Genomic DNA, 18,999 nt, shown 5'->3' on the forward strand with positions numbered 1-18,999 from the left:
CCTCAAGGGTAATGTCAACAATAATAATTCATGCTCAAATATATTTGAATGGCCATATATGCTTAGATCTTTCCATCACATGATGCTTGCCAACTAAAGAGTAGGTTGGAATGAGAAGGAATACTACTGACTCTTGCATACAAGTAAAAGATAGGCCCTTCGCATAGGGAAGCAGGGATTCGCAGAGGTGCCAGAGCTCGAAGCTAAAACAAAGACGAAAATAATTTTGAGAGGTATGCTTTAATTGCCAACATAACGACCAAGAGTTCCCAATATCTTCCATACTAGATACATTATAGGCAGTTCCCACGCATAAAGGTAAAGTTTTTACTCCCCCTCCACCAACATTCACACTCCACGGCTTGTCCGAAACAGCGGGTGCCGTCCAACTATCAACATTCCTGGGGGAGTTTTGTTTAAATTATTTGCGAATTTGTTTTTGATCTTTTGATCATAGGACTGGGCATCCCAGTTACAAGCCATTTTCTCGTGAATGATGAGCGGAGTCCACTCATCGTGAGAATAACCCACCTAGCATGGAAGATACTGACAGCCCCTAGTCGCTACATGAGCGATTCGGGCATACAAAACAGATTATTATTTGAAGGTTTAGAGTTTGGCACATGCAAATTTACTTGGAACGGCAGGTAAATACCGCATATAGGTAGATATGGTCGACACTCATGGAATAAACTCGGTTCAAGGAATTTGGATGCACAAGCAGTATTCCCGCTTAGTACAGATATTTTGGCTAGCAAAGGATTCTAAATAGCAAGCACCACATGTTAGAGGATCCATAACAATATAACTTCTATACAAATATACCCAAGCATAACTCATTATGTTGTCTTCCTTGTCCAACTTCAACTAATTTGCTCAGGTTTGAAAATAATCAATGGGGCTCACAATCATAGAAGATGTCCAAGATAGTATATTTATATGTGAAATCTCTCTTCCTTCAATATTCTTTCATGAATTGTTCAAGTGACCAATACAATGTTTGCTAACCTTCAATAAATTTACCACCTCTACTTCTTATATGTGAAGTCATTACTCCCCATGGGATAAGCATATGAAACATATATAATTTCAGATTTATTATATTCAAATCATTCAACCATTTACTCATAGGATATAAGTGAAGCACGTGAGTAAATGACAAACTACTCCAAAAAGATATAAGTGAAGATCAATGAGTAGTTTAATAATTATGTAGCTATGTGAAGACTCCCTCTCATTTAAGAATTTCAGATCTTGATACTTTATTCAAACAGCAAGCAAAACAAAATAAAATGACATGGCGCTCCAAGCAAAACACATATCATGTGGTGAATAAAAATATAGCTCCAAGTAAGGTTACTGATGAACGAAGACGAAAGAGGGGATGCCATCCGGGGCATCCCCAAGCTTAGGCTCTTGTTTGTCCTTGAATATTACCTTGGGGTGCCTTGGGCATCCCCAAGCTTAGGCTCTTGCCACTCCTTATTCCATAGTCCATCGAATCTTTACCCAAAACTTGAAAACTTCACAACACAAAACTTAACAGAAGATCCCGTGAGCTCCGTTAGCGAAAGAAAACAAAACACCACTTCAAGGTACTGTAATGAACTCATTCTTTATTTGTATTGGTGTTAAAACTACTGTATTCCAACTTCTCTATGGTTTATAAATTATTTACTAGCCATAGATTCATCAAATAAGCAAACAACACACGAAAAACAGAATCTGTCAAAAACAGAACAGTCTGTAGTAATCTGTAACTAACGCAAACTTCTGGAACTCAAAAACTTCTACCAAAATAGGACGACGTAGATAATTTGATTATTGATCTGCTGCAATTGGAATCAGTATTTTATCACGTTCTGGTGATTTTAAACAATTGTTTTCGTGAACAGAAAGTTTCTGGAATTTTCAGCAAGATCAAATAACTATCATCCAAGAAGATCCTATAGGTCTTACTTGGCACAAACACTAATTAAAACATAAAACCACATCTAACCAGAGGCTAGATCAAATATTTATTACTAAACAGAACCAAAAAGAAAGAACAAAAATAAAAATTGGGTTGCCTCCCAACAAGCGCTAACGTTTAACGCCCCTAGCTAGGCATGATGATTTCAATGATGCTCGCATAAAAGATAAGAGTTGAAACATAAAGAAAGCATCATGAAGAATATGACTAGCACATTTAAGTCTAACCCACTTCCTATGCATAGGGATTTTGTGAGAAAACAACTTATGGGAACAATAATCAACTAGCATAGGAAGGCAAAACAAGCATAACTTCAAAACTTTAAGCACATAGAGAGGAAACTTGATATTATTGCAATTCCTACAAGCATACATTCCTCCCTCATAATAATTTTCAGTACCATCATGAATGAATTCAAAAATATAACCAGCACCTAAAGCATTCTTTTCATGATCTACTTGCATAGAAATTTTACTACTCTCCACATAAGCCAAATTCTTCTCATTCGGAATAGTGGGAGTATCATAAGAGACTTGAATACTATAAATTGTTTCCACATTAAAAGAGTGATGTTCAGAAAAAGGGTAATCATAATCATGCCAAGTTTTATAAATATAATCATCTCTACTTTTTATAGCATAAGTATCATCACAATAATCATCATAAGTAGGAGGCATGCTATCATCATAATAAATTTGCTCATCAAAACTTGGGAGGCTAAAAATATCATCTTCATTAAACGTAGCATCCCCAAGCTTGGGACAAACATTAATTGCAGCAAATATATTCTCAAAAACATCATCTTCATCAAACATAGCATCCCCAAACTTGGGCCTTTTCATATCATAAGCATAATCACTCTCATCATTAATAGTATGGATAACACCAATAGTATAGCAATTATCATCATCACGATGAGTAATAGGCGCAACATCATTTGGGAGAGATACCTTTCTACCTTTGCTTCTCCGTCTTTTCTTTTTCTTCTTCACATGATGTGTAGGTTCAATCCTCTTTTTGGAGCTCCTTATTGATGAGATTGGTTGAATAGAAGGCTCCTCCTCGTTACCTGATTCATCATAAGAAATAATAGGAGAATATTGGGAAGTCTCTTCCCTTTCGTTAGTATTCTCTTCATCTTCTATTTGTTTTCTTTTCTTTATGTAATTGGCAATATAAGGATTTTCAATGCAATTCACCGCATAATACATATAAATTTCTTCTAGATCAATATCGAGGAATTTCTCGAGGTTATATTCTGGAATAAACTTAGTTTGACGTTTCAATTCTTCATAACCCAAAAGCAGACTAAGTTCATTATGATGTGCAAGGGAAATCAAGTCATCACAATTTTTGGACACGATTCGATCATGAAACAATTTGCATTTGATATTTAAATGACCATGTTCATTGCAAAGTTCACAAGTATGGCTAAGATACTTTAAATTTTCAGCACTAACATTTAGCCTCTCTTGCAACCATTTAGTTTCTAAGTACTTGTGCCTCTTACAAAATCTATCTTCCCTTTTTGGTATGTATTTGCAAACTCTATGCACTCCACAAAAATCGACATGCTTATAAGAAATATTTTCATCATGACTAGTGCAATCATCATTAGTACCATGGATATTCAAGGAGTTCATACTAACAACATTGCAATCATGCTCATCATTCAAAGATTTAGTGCCAAACATTTTAATGCATTCTTCTTCTAACACTTTGGCACAATTTTCCTTTCCATCATACTCACGAAAGATATTAAAAAGATGATGCGTATGAGACAAACTCAATTCCATTTTTTTGTAGTTTTCTTTTATAAACTAAACTAGTGCTAAAACAAGAAACAAAAAGATTCGATTGCAAGATCTAAAGATATACCTTCAAGCACTCACCTCCCCGGCAACAGCGCCAGAAAAGAGCTTGATGTCTACTACGCAACCTTCTCCTTGTAGACGTTGTTGGGCCTCCAAGTGCAGAGGTTTGTAGGACAGTAGCAAATTTCCGTCAAGTGGACGACCTAAGGTTTATCAATCCGTGGGAGGCGTAGGATGAAGATGGTCTCTCTCAAACAACCCTGCAACCAAATAACAAAGAGTCTCTTGTGTCCCCAACACACCCAATACAATGGTAAATTGTATAGGTGCACTAGTTCGGCGAAGAGATGGTGCTACAAGTGCAATAATGATGGTAGATATAGGTTTTTGTAATCTGAAAATATAAAAACAGCAAGGTAACTAATGATAAAAGTGAGCACAAACGGTATTGCAATGCTAGGAAACAAGGCCTAGGGTTCATACTTTCACTAGTGCAAGTTCTCTCAATAATAATAACAAAATTGGATCATATAACTATCCCTCAACATGCAACAAAGAGTCACTCCAAAGTCACTAATAGAGGAGAACAAACGAAGAGATTATGGTAGGGTACGAAACCACCTCAAAGTTATCCTTTCTGATCGATCTATTCAACAGTTCCTAGTAAAATAACACGAAGCTATTCTTTCCATTCAATCTATCCTAGAGTTCGTACTAGAATAACACCTTAAGCCACAAATCAACCAAAACCCTAATGTCGCCTAGATACTCCAATGTCACCTTGAGTATCCGTGCGTATGATTATATGATATGCATCACACAATCTCAGATTCATCTATTCAACCAACACAAAGTACTTCAAAGAGTGCCCCAAAGTCTACCGGAGAGTCAAGACGAAAACGTGTGCCAACCCCTATGCATAAGTTCACGAGGTCACGGAACCCGCAAGTTGATCACCAAAACATACATCAAGTAGATCACGTGAATATCCCATTGTCACCACAGATAAGCACATGCAAGACATACATCAAGTGTTCTCAAATCCTTAAAGACTCAATCCGATAAGATAATTTCAAAGGGAAAACTCAATCCATTACAAGAGAGTAGAGGGGGAGAAACATCATAAGATCCAACTATAATAGCAAAGCTGGCGATACATCAAGATCGTGCCGAATCAAGAACACGAGAGAGAGAGATCAAACACATAGCTACTGGTGCATACCCTCAGCCCCGAGGGTGAACTACTCCCTCCTCGTCATGGAGAGCGTCGGGATGATGAAGATGGCCACCGGTGAGGGATCCCCCCTCCGGCAGGGTGCCAGAACAGGGTCCCGATTGGTTTTTGGTGGCTACAGAAGCTTGCGGCGGCGGAACTCCCGATCTATTCTGTTTTCTGGAGGTTTCAGTATTTATAGGATTTTTTGGCGTAGGTCTCACGTCAGGGGGGTCTCCAGGTTGTCCACGAGGCAGGGGCCCACGCCTAGGGGGGTGGGCGCGCCCCCCACCCTCGTGGGCAACCCGGGAGTCTCCTGGCCCAACTCTTTTACTCCGAGGGCTTCTTTTGGTCCAGAAAAATCATCAAAAATTGGCACGTCAATTGGACTCCGTTTGGTATTCCTTTTCTGTAAAACTCAAAAACAAGGAAAAACAGAAACTGGCACTGGGCTCTAGGTTAATAGGTTAGTCCCAAAAATCATATAAAATAGCATATAAATGCATATAAAACATCCTAGAAGGATAATATAATAGCATGAATACTTCATAAATTATAGATACGTTGGAGACGTATCAATGACCGTAGTTTGAGGAGTTCGTGTATTCACTATGTGTTAATGCTTTGGTCCGGTACTCTATTAAAAGGAGGCCTTAATATCCCTTAGTTTCCATTAGGACCCCGCTGCCACGGGAGGGTAGGACAAAAGATGGCATGCAAGTTCTTTTCCATAAGCACGTATGACTATATTCGGAATACATGCCTACATTACATTGATGAATTGGAGCTAGTTCTGTGTCACCCTATGTTATGACTATTACATGATGAACTGCATCCGGCATAATTCTCCATCACCGATCCAATGCCTACGAGATTTTCACATATTGTTCTTCGCTTATTTACTTTCCCGTTGTTACTGTTACAATCACTACAAAACACCAAAAATATTACTTTTGCTACTGTTACTTTTATTACCGTTACTTCCATATTACTTTCCTAGTAAACACTTTGCTGCAGATACTAAGTTATCCAGGTGTGGTTGAATTGACAACTCAACTGCTAATACTTGAAAATATTCTTTGGCTCCCCTTGTGTCGAATCAATAAATTTGGGTTGAATACTCTACCCTCGAAAACTGTTGCGATCCCCTATACTTGTGGGTTATCACTTGCGTACGTACGGCTATGGCCCTAGTGGGTCCCTATTGTCATCCAGTCCATATAAAGTCATCTCCTGATTCCTCATGTTCGTTCACCATGTTGACAATGCTCGGCGCCACAGCGAGTGCAACAACTCGAAGGACGACGGAGAGGGCCTCGCAGGCCCTACGAATGGTCTGATACAGCGCCCGCTGCTCATTCAGGAAGCCAAGATCATCGGACACCTATGAGCACCTTTGAGAGACTGAGACGGCGTGAAACGGGAAGGCCGCGCTTGGGAGCTCTGGATTGTTTCACACCTGTATTAAGATACAAGTGTAATTTACTCATCATCGAAAACAACGCGTAAAATACAGGCGTAATAAAACCGAGGGCCCGAGGTCTGTAATGAAAATCGGCATGTTACGCGTGTAATTTGAGAGACCAGTGTATATTTTACTAGTCGAAATCGACCAACCAAGCGCTTCGCCCGAGACCATCTGCTTTTATTTACAAGCGTCAGTTTTACAAGCGGTTTTGGTTGGAAAACGACGATCCAATCACGGCCTAAGATGATGAGTTGGTCAGAAGATATATGGTTTCACCTATAACCTACCTGAGTTGTCGTATAGGCTATCAATGAAACATAAGACAACGAACTTCTTAAGCACAGAAACAACAAAAGAGGATGATCTTCTTAACATGCAAATCACAGGCATTAGCTCAACATGCAAAACAATATGAAGCATTATTCTCAGGAGGTACGGTGAACAGCTCGTGATGCCGCATGCCACAACATTGCAAGCTCAACTTTGCAATCAAACTCACAAGGCCTGGCGTTACATAGACAACATTCGGAACAAACTCTTAAAATACCTTACATAAGTCAACATTCATGTGACTATGCATCTCAGCAGAGTAAATATTTACTTCTGAACTGAAGACAGGAATAGGAAAAAATGATCGACGTTGCTCAGAGCAAAGGGCGTCCCACTCAAAAATATCAAATGCATGTCTTATGGCTAACATCAATGAGCAAAATTTGACAAGGTTTTCCAATTCCAATATATTAAACTAATGTCTTCTTCCTAACATCAATGATTAAACTTAGAAAAGCTTTTCCCATTCAAAATATGTAATGGCTATGATCATGGAACGGGCAGGGTTTGTCATATGTTTGTCATTTGATAGTCCGGTGGCTCAAGGTGACGACGAATGATTAGAGAACCATTCGATGTATTGTGCATGATGAAGTATTATGGAGGACACGAACCATCTGAACATTTTGTGCAGTTCCACTAAAATCAAGCTGAGCATCCGTGTGGATTTCGTATTTATATGCTGCAAGAAAACAAAGACACATCAACACACACATGAATATTGGCCCCAGTGTCAACCCACCAATCGATGGACTAACAAATTGAAAGTACAGTAAACAGATTGCCATACCTAGATGCCCCATCATTGTTGCTTAGAATGACATTGACAGACTTGGAGTCATGTCCTGGCTTCTTGTACTTGTTTGGGCACTTTTTTGTGCAGTGCACTCCACGTGTTGTAGAGTTGCCTATGCTCTCTGCAGACTAGTCGTGTCACCGGCGTCTACTAATACTCTATAAAGCTTCTCGATCATTCCTTCTGTAATGTAGCGCAAAGAGTGACTGCCTCTTTCTACAAAGTGGTAAGACCAACTGGACCCACTAGACACATTGGCTCCTTTTGTGCAGTTCAACTAAAATCAAATTCGAAATAAAACCGAGCAGAAATTTTGATATCCCTGTAAGCAACAATAGGTATAAGGGAAACAATTACTGAGAAATAACGGTTGATGACTTGTACGCCCAGAAGAAAAACATCTACTAATCTACCTTATCTTAAGGGAAAACAAGCAGGAGAGTAGCAATTCTCAATCAGTGTGATTTATTCATATTAACTGACACATTATCTTAACAATGCCTTGTTTCAACATGTATAAAGAACGACAAAGCAGAAAAATACCATTCCTAAAACAATGCGACTGATTCATATTAACAGAGACATTATCTTAACAATACCTTGGTTAAACATGTAGAAAGAACTACAAAACAGGATAGTACCATTTGTAAAACACTGTAACTAATATATAATAACAGAGACATTATCTCAACAGTACATTTCTTAAACATGTACTCCGGCCGATCCCTAATAGAAATGGTACCCCCGCCGATCCCTAACAAGTGTTGCAGTTTTGAACTAAGACTCAGTAGTCAATAGTGGCCTTGCTTAATTTTACCAGCGGCATTAGATTAACAAAAAGCAAAAACAGTTCTAGGGGAGAGTGGGCGCAACAACACCATAAAGGGGGTGATGCAGAGTTGTTGTAACAAAGCAACAATCATCATGTCTGGGTTGGTCCCATTTTTGTTCAGTACTTAATGGGAAAAGACAGCAATACAGTAGCTTCAATTCAACATTTATTTAAAACAGTACCAATACAAGTAGGCGGTAGCACAACATCTCAAAGCACACTGCACCATCATGTGGATGAAAGTTGGTACTGACCTTTCTTGACCAAGATTTGGAACAACACGTGTGGAGGACCTGAAAGAAACCTCAACACATATATGGAAATCTGATCTCCTTTTGTGTAGTTCAACCAAAATTAAGCAAAGTCGTCAGTCTGACATTCAAGTTGAACTGCACAAAACACTCTAAAAACAAAAGTGTTTCGTAGCCAAGCAAAATGTCGCCATAGCAACAAGTTGAATAGATATCCCTGTTTTAACAGAGGCAAAAAAGGAAACAATTACTGGCCAATAAAGGAGGATGAAACATGCAGCCACAAAAAGACGCATCTACCTTATCTTGATGGAAAACAAAGTATAGGACAATAGCATTTCTAAAACGGCTACATTGATTCATATTAACAGAGAAATTCTCTTAAAAGAGTTCAGTAGTTAATTCCGAGAGTGGCACTGCTCAATTTTACCAGCGGCATTAGATTAAGAAAAAGCATAAACAGTTCCAGGGGAGAGTGGGCGCAACAACACCATGTGCTTCCATCTACTTATAAAGGGGGTGATGCAGAGTTTGTTGTAACAAAGCAACAAGCATCATGTCTGGGTTGGTCCCATTTTTGTTCACTACTTAATGGGAAAAGACAGCAATACAATAGCTTCAATTCAACATTTATTTAAGACAGTACCAATACAAGTAGCACAACATCTCAAAGCATACTGCACAATCATGTGGATGAAGGCATGTACTGACCTTTCATGAGAAGGACAAGATAAAATACGAATCTACCAACACGAATAGGAAATCCAATCTCGTTTTGTGCAGTTCCACTGAAATCAAGCAAAGTTTCCAGTGTGACATTTAAGTTCGCTATAGCAACAAGTTGAATAGATATCCCTGTTTTAACAGAGGCAAAAAGGAAACAATTACTGGCCAATAAAGGAGGATGAAACATACGGCGACAAAAGGAAGCATGTAACTTATCTTGATGGAAAACAAAGTAGGACTGTAGCATTTCTAAAACGGCTGCATTGATTCATATTAATATAGACGTTCTCTTAAAACAACATTCATTAAAAATGTAATTTACTTTTCACAGTGACATTGCTTCAATTTTCCAGCGGCATTCTTAGATTAACAACAGCAAAATAGTTGTATGGGACATGGGACATGCCAGCACCATGTGTTTCCATCTACTTATAAAGGGGGTGATGAAGAGTTTTGTTTTAACAAAGAAACAAGCATCATGTCCGGGTTGGAACAATTTTTGCTCACTTAATGATAAAAGACAGTAGTTCAACAGCTTCAATTCAACATTTATCCAAAACAGTACCAATACAAGTAGCACAACATCTCAAAGCACACTACAACATCATGTGGATGAAAGTCGGTACTGAACTTTCTTAACCAAGATTTGAAACAACTCGCAAGGAGGGCTTGAAACAAATATCAACACATATATGGAAATCCGATCTCCTTTTGTGCAGTTCCACCAAAATTAAGCAAAGTCGCCGGTGTGACATTCAAATTGAACTGCACAAAACACTCCTAAAACAAAAGTGTTTCGCGTAGCGAAGCAAAATGTCACAATGGCAACAAGTTGAATAGATATCCCTGTTTTAACATAGGCAAAAAAAGGAATCAATTACTCGCCAATAAAGGAGGGTGAAACATGCGGCCACAAAAAGAAGCATCTACCTTATCTTGCTGGAAAACAAAGTATAAGATAGTAGCATTTCTAAAACGGTTGCATTGATTCATATTAACAGAGAAATTCTCTTAAAATAACATTCATTAAAAATGTAATTTACTTTTAACAGTCGCATTGCTTCAATTTTCCAGTGGCATTCTTAGATTAACAATAGGAAAATAGTTGTATGGGACATGGGACATGGGAGATGGAAGCACCATGTGCGTCCACACGTATAAATGGGTGATGCAGAGTATGTTGCCAAGCAGCATATTTGCGTTGGTCCCATATTTGTTCTCTTTGAACTTTTTTCCTATGTGAGGGCAGAAAATCAAGTCCTGCACAAACTACCCGAACCCCCAGTTTCTTCCCTTTTTCAACAAAGAGATCGGTTCCTTACAGATGTGTGTACTGGGTTACCCCCCTTTTCCCTTTTCGACCAACAAAGCGGCTGGATAGCCAGTCTATACTACTTTCCCTCCCTCCTTTCCTCACTGAACCACGTCCTAGATTCATGCTCCACCCCACTGCACCCTTTTCCCTCTTTGAACCAAGACCTAGATTCGATTATAGAATCGAAAAAGATCCGCATGAAGCTAGAGCAATGACGGTTTGAAAGAAAGTTATACCTTAGGGTCGTCGGGATGTGGCTAGGCGTGCGGCGGGAGGCCGGATCTGCCCACACTACGTACCGCAGCGAGGAAGAAGGGGTCGGTGGCCCTCCCACATAGGCGCTGGGTGAAAGAGAACAGCGCAACCGACTGTGGATTGCCTCCCTTGCCGAAGGCTATAGAGTGAATGCTGCACCTCCTCCCCTTCCCGGTGCGACGGGATCCGGACGGCTCCTTCACCAGCTGTGAGGGCGGAGAGAGAGACAGAGGCCAACACAGTCTTGTTTAGATCTAGTGAAGAGGGTGAGAGACTGTGAATATAGCAAACCCTAGCAAAGGAACGCTGAGCCTCCAGCGTGTATATATATATGTGTAGTGCGTCGAGAGTGGAGAGTGCAAACCCTAGCGAACAAGCACTAAGGCTCCAGCTTATATAGTACTTATATAGTACTCGTGTATACTACTAATATATAGTGGAGTGGTTTTCTCGTTCTCTCCATAACAATCATTTTAAAATTGTGTAAGTACGAAACAAAACTCTTTATTTAACGTACCAGTGAAGAAAACTACTTACGATGAACTAACGATCCACGCGTCCTGGTCGCACTTCCTGTCCTTCACGTGCGGTACACAACACTCCGTTAAGTGGACAACCACACATGTGCCAAATTATCAGAAACGTGTGAGAGTGTGCACAAATAAAGAATTTTAATTTAAATTATCGGAAGGTTTGAGAGTATGTACTGTTGGGGAACGTAGTATTTCAAAAGAATTCCTATGATCACGCAAGATCTATCTAGGAGAAGCATAGCAACGAGCGGGGAGAGTGTGTCCACGTACCCTCGTAGACGGAAAGCGGAAGCATTTAGTAACGCAGTTAATGTGGTCGAACGTCTTCGTGATCCAACCGATCAAGTACCGAACGCACGGCACCTACGCGATCTGCACACGTTCAGCTCGGTGAAGTCCCTCGAACTCTAGATCCAGCTGAGGCCGAGGGAGAGTTTTGTCAGCACGACGGCGTGGTGACAGTGATGATGAAGTTACCGACACAGGGCTTCGCCTAAGCACTACGATAATATGACCGAGGTGGAAATCTGTGGAGGGGGGCACCGCACACGGCTAAGAAATCAACTTGTGTGTCTATGGGGTGCCCCCCTCTCCCGTATATAAAGGAGTGGAGGAGGGGGCCGGCCGGCCTCATGGGGTGCGCCCCAAGGGGGGAATCCTACTCCTACTAGGAGTAGGTTCCCCCCTTTCCTAGTCCAACTAGGAGGGGAAGGAAAGAGGAAGAGGGAGAGAAGGAAAGCCCCCCCCCCCCAATTCGGACTGGGCTTTGGGGGCGCGCGCCTCCACCTGGCCACCTCCTCCTCTCTTCCACTAAGGCCCATGAAAGCCCATTAACCCCCCGGGGGGTTCCGGTAACCCCCAGTACTTCGGAAAATGCCCGAACCTATCTGAAACCTTTCCAGTGTCCAAACATAACCTTCCAATATATCAATCTTCATGTCTCGACCATTTCGAGACTCCTCGTCATGTCCGTGATCACATCCGGGATTCCGAACTATCTTCGGTACATCAAAACACATAAACCCATAATACCGATCGTCACCGAATGTTAAGTGTGCGGATCCTACGGGTTCGAGAACTATGTAGACATGACCAAGACACGTCTCCAGTCAATAACGAATAGCGAACCTGGATGTTCATATTGGTTCCCACATATTCTACGAAGATTTTTATCGGTCAAACCGCATAACAACATACGTTGTTCCCTTTGTCATCGGTATGTTACTTGCCCGAGATTCGATCGTCAGTATCTCAATACCTAGTTCAATCTCGTTACCGGCAAGTCTCTTTACTCGTTCCATAATGCATCATCCTGCAACTAACTGATTAGTCACATGGCTTGCAAGGCTTTATAGTGATGTGCATTACCGAGAGGGCCCAGAGATACCTCTCCGACAATCAGAGTGAAAAATCATAATCTTGATCTATGCCAACTCAACAAACACCATCGGAGACACCTGTAGAGCATCTTTATAATCACCCAGTTATGTTGTGACGTTTGATAGCACACTAAGTCCTCCTCCGGTATTCGGGAGTTGCATAATCTCATAGTCATAGGAACATGTATAAGTCATGATGAAAGCAATAGCAATAAACTAAACGATCATAGTGCTAAGCTAACGGATGGGTCTTGTCCATCACATCATTCTCCAATGATGTGATCCCGTTCATCAAATGACAACACATGTCTATGGCTAGGAAACATTACCATCTTTGATAAACAAGCTAGTCAAGTAGAGGCATCCTAGGGACACTCTGTTTGTCTATGTATTCACACATGTACTAAGTTTCCGGTTAATGCAATTCTAGCATGAATAATAAACATTTACATGAAATAAGGAAATGTAAATAACAACTTTATTATTGCCTCTAGGGCACATTTCCTTCAGTCTTCCACTTGCACTAGAGTCAATAATCTAGATTACATAGTAATGATTCTAACACCCATGGAGTCTTGGTGCTGATCATGTTTTGCTCGTGAGAGAGGCTTAGTCAACGGGTCTGCAACATTCAGATCCGTATGTATCTTGCAAATCTCTATGTCCCCTTCCGACACTTGATGACGGATGGAATTGAGGCGTCTCTTGATGTGCTTGGTCTTCTTGTGAAATCTGGATTCCTTTGCCAAGGCAATTGCACCAGTATTATCACAAAAGATTTTCATTGGACCCGATGCACTAGGTATGACACCTAGATCGGATATGAACTCCTTCATCCAGACTCCTTCATTCGCTACTTCTGAAGCAGCTATTTGCTCCGCTTCACACATAGATCCCGCCACGACGCTTTGTTTAGAACTGCACCAACTGACAGCTCCACCATTCAATATAAATACGTATCCGGTTTGAAACTTAGAGTCATCCGGATCAGTGTCAAAGCTTGCATCGACGTAACCATTTACAACGAGCTCTTTGTCACCTCCATAAACGAGAAACATATCCTTAGTCCTTTTTAGGTATTTCAGGATGCTCTTGACTGCTGTCCAGTGATCCACTCCTGGATTACTTTGGTACCTCCCTACTATACTTATAGCAAGGCACACATCAGGTCTGGTACACAACATTGCATACATGATAGAACCTCTGGCTGAGGCATAGGGAATGACTTTCATTTTCTCTCTATCTTCTGAAGTGGTCGGGCATTGAGTCTCACTCAACTTCACACCTTGTAATACAGGCAAGAACCCTTTCTTTGACTGATCCATTTTGAACTTTTTCAAAATCTTATCAATGTATGTGCTTTGTGAAATTCCAATTAAGCGTCTTGATCTATCTCTATAGATCTTGATGCCCAATATGTAAGCAGCTTCACCGAGGTCTTTCATAGAAAAACTCTTATTCAAGTATCCTTTTATGCTATCCAGAAACTCTATATCATTTCCAATCAGCAATATGTCATCCACATATAATATTAGAAATGCTACAGAGCTCCCACTCACTTCTTGTAAATACAGGCTTCTCCAAAAGTATGTATAAAACCATATGCTTTGATCACACTATCAAAACGTTCATTCCAACTCCGAGAGGCTTGCACCAGTCCATAAATGGATCGCTAGAGCTTGCACACTTTGTTAGCACCCTTTGGATCGACAAAACCTTCTGGTTGCATCATATACAACTCTTCTTCCAGAAATCCATTCGGGAATGCAGTTTTGACATCCATGTGCCAAATTTCATAATCATAAAATGCGGCAATTGCTAACATGATTCGGACAGACTTAAGCATCGCTACGGGTGAGAAAGTCTCATCGTAGTCAACTCCTTGAACTTGTCAAAAACCTTTCACAACAAGTCGAGCTTTGTAGACAGTAACATTACCGTCAGCGTCAGTCTTCTTCTTGAAGATCCATTTATTCTCTATGGCTTGCCGATCATCGGGCAAGTCAACCAAAGTCCACAATTTGTTCTCATACATGGATCCCATCTCAGATTTCATGGCCTCAAGCCATTTCACGGAATCTGGGCTCATCTTCGCTTCTTCATAGCTCGTAGGTTCGTCATGGTCAAGTAACATGACGTCCAGAACCGGATTGACGTACCACTCTGGTGCGGACCTTACTCTGGTTGACCTATGAGGTTCGGTAGTAACTTGATAAGAAGCTTCACGATCATCGTCATTAGCTTCCTCACTAATTGGTGTAGGAATCACTGGAACTGATTTCTATGATGGACTACTTTCCAATGAGGGAGCAGGTACAACTACCTCATCAAGTTCTACTTCCCCCCCCCCCCACTCACTTCTTTTGCGAGAAACTCCTTCTCTAGAAAGGATCCATTCTTAACAACAAAAATCTTGCCTTTGGATCTATGATAGAAGGTGTACCCAACAGTTTCCTTTGGGTATCCTATGAATACACATTTCTCCGATTTGGGTTCGAGCTTATCAGGTTGAAGCTTTTTCACATAAGCATCGCAGCCCCAAACTTTAAGAAATGACAACTTGGGTTTCTTGCCAAACCACAGTTCATATGGTGTCGTCTCAACGGATTTAGATGGTGCCCTATTTAACGTGAATGCAGCAGTCTCTAAAGCATAACCCCAAAATGATAGCGGTAAATCAGTAAGAGACATCATAGATCGCACCATATCTAATAAAGTGCGGTTACGACATTCGGACACACCATTACGCTGTGGTGTTCTGGGTGGCGTGAGTTGCGAAACTATCCGCATTGTTTCAAATGAAGACCAAACTCGTAACTCAAATATTCACCTCCACGATCAGATCATAGAAACTTTATCTTCTTGTTATGATGATTTTCCACTTCACTCTGAAATTCTTTGAACTTTTCAAATGTTTCAGACTTATGTTTCATTAAGTAGATATACCCATATCTGCTCAAATCATCTGTGAAGGTTAGAAAATAACGATACCCGCCGCGAGCATCAACACTCATCGGACCGCATACATCAGTATGTATTATTTCCAATAAGTCTGTTGCTCGCTCCATTGTTCCAGAGAATGGAGTCTTAGTCATCTTGCCCATGAGGCATGGTTCGCAAGCATCAAGTGATTCATAATCAAGTGATTCCAAAAGCCCATCAGCATGGAGTTTCTTCATGCTCTTTACACCAATATGACCTAAACGGCAGTGCCACAAATAAGTTGCACTATCATTATTGAACTTATATCTTTTGGCTTCAATACTATGAATATCTGTATCACTACTATCGAGATTTAGTAAAAATTGACCACTCATCAAGGGTGCATGACCATAAAAGATATTATTCATATAAATAGAACAACCATTATTCTCTGATTTAAATGAATAACCGTCTCGCATCAAACAAGATCCAGATATAATGTTCATGCTTAACGCTGGCACCAAATAACAATTATTCAGGTCTAAAACTAATCCCGAATGTAGATGTAGAGGTAGCGTGCTGACGGCGATCACATCGACTTTGGAACCATTTCCCACGCGCATCGTCACCTCGTCCTTAGCCAATCTTCGCTTAATCCGCAGCCCCTGTTTCGAGTTGCAAATATGAGCAACATAACCAATATCAAATACCCAGGCGCTACTGCGAGCATTAGTTAAGTACACATCAATAACATGTATATCAAATATACCTTTCACTTTGCCATCCTTCTTATCCGCCAAATACTTGGGGCAGTTCTGCTTCCAGTGACCAGTCCCTTTGCAGTAGAAGCACTCAATCTCAGGCTAAGGTCCAGACTTGGGCTTCTTCACTTGAGCAGCAACTTGCTTGCCGTTCTTCTTGAAGTTCCCCTTCTTCCCTTTGCCCTTCTTCTTGAAACTAGTGGTCTTTTTTACCATCAACACTTGATGCTCCTTCTTGATTTCTACCTCCGCAACCTTTAGCATCGCGAAGAGCTCGGGAATTGTCTTATCCACCCCTTGCATATTATAGTTCATCACGAAGCTTTTTGTAGCTTGGTGGCAGTGATTGAAGAACTCTCTCAATGACACTATAAACCGGAAGATTAACTCCCAGTTGAGTCAAGTGATTGTGGTACCTAGACATTCGGAGTGTATGCTCACTGACAGAACTATTCTACCCCATTTTGCAGCTGTAAAACTTATTGGAGACTTCATATCTCTCAACCCGGGCATTTGCTTGAAATATTAACTTCAACTCCTGGAACATCTCATATGCTCCATGACGTTCAGAACGTCGTTGAAGTCCCGGTTCTAAGTCGTAAAGCATGGCACACTGAACTATCGAGTAGTCATCAGCTTTGCTTTGCCAGGCGTTCACAACGTCTGGTGTTGCTCCAGCAGCGGGTCCTGCACCTAGCGGTGCTTCCAGGACGTAATTTTTTTGTGCAGCAATGAGGATAATCCTCAAGTTATGGACCCAGTCCGTGTAGTTGCTACCATCATCTTTCAACTTAGCTTTCTCTAGGAACGCATTAAAATTCAATGGAACAGTAGCACGGGCTATTTATCTACAACAACATAGACATGCAAAATACTATCAGGTACTAAGTTCATGATAAATTAAAGTTCAATTAATCATATTACTTAAGAACTCCCACTTAGATAGATATCCCTCTAATCATCTAAGTGATCACGTGATCCATATCAACTAAACCATGTCCGATCATCACGTGAGATGGAGTAGTTTTCAATGGTGAACATCACTATGTAGATCATATCTACTATATGATTCACGCTCGACCTTTCGGTCTCAGTGTCCTGAGCCATATCTGCATATGCTAGGCTCGTCAAGTTTAACCCGAGTATTCTGCGTGTGCAAAACTGGCTTGCACCCGTTGTATGTGAACGTAGAGCGTATCACACCCGATCATCACGTGGTGTCTCGGCACGACGAACTGCCGCAGCGGTGCATACTCAGGGAGAACACTTGTACCTTGAAATTTAGTGAGAGATCATCTTATAATGCTACCGTCGTACTAAGCAAAATAAGATGCATAAAAAGATAAACATCACATGCAATCAAATAAGTGATACGATATGGCCATCATCATCTTGTGCTTTTGATCTCCATCTCCAAAGCACCATTATGATCACCATCGTCACCGGTTTGACACCATGATCTCCATCGAAGCATCGTTGTCGTCTCGCCAACTATTGCTTCTACGACTATCACTACCGCTTAGTGATAAAGTAAAGCAATTACATGGCGATTGCATTTCATACAATAAAGCGACAACCATATGGCTCCTGCCAGTTGCCAATAACTGTTACAAAACATGAGCATCTCATACAACAATTTATATAGGGATACTTGATTTTATGCCCCTAGTTGGGTCACACTCGGCAGGTTTACCCCTAGTTTCCAAAAACACTTGTTCCTGCCCAAACCACTTTGCTCCTCTTATGCTTTTGCCCTTTGACCATTTGACCATCACTTTGAAAACTTCATAAAAAATTCATACTAACTCAGAAAAATTCAAATAAGATATCAAAATGTTCATAAAAGCATCACATATATGTGCATGTCATTTGCATTCATGGAAAAAGTGTTGGCCAGTCCCCATCTCAGTTTTAGCTCATATGATCTTAGCATGAACAATAAAATCTAAAAAAAATTGGTGGCAAACTTTGACCAATGTTTTGGGTGCTTGCCAAATTTCATAAGGGAATGACATTCGTGGAAGTCGTGGCAAAAAAACAAAAATCAATGCTCCAAAATTTCAATTTTTTACCACGACTTCCACGAATAATGCCATTCCCTTATGAAACTTGGCAAGCACTCAAAACATTGGTCAAAGTTTGCCACCAAAAAAATTTAGATTTTTAGATTATTTTTTTTAGATTTTACTGTTCATGCTAAGAACATATGAGCTAAAACTGAGGTGGGGACTGGCCAACACTTTTTCATGAATGCAGATGACATGCACATATAGGTGATGCTTTTCTGAACATTTTGATATCTTATTTGAATTTTTCTGAGTTAGTATGAATTTTTGATGAAGTTTTCAAAGTGATGGTCAAACGGTCAAAGGGCAAAAGCATAAGAGGAGCAAAGTGGTTTGGGCAGGAACAAGTGTCTTCGGAAACTAGGG

The sequence above is a fragment of the Aegilops tauschii genome, chromosome 4, assembly GCF_002575655.3.
Source record: "Aegilops tauschii subsp. strangulata cultivar AL8/78 chromosome 4, Aet v6.0, whole genome shotgun sequence".
Taxonomy (NCBI): Eukaryota; Viridiplantae; Streptophyta; class Magnoliopsida; order Poales; family Poaceae; genus Aegilops; species Aegilops tauschii.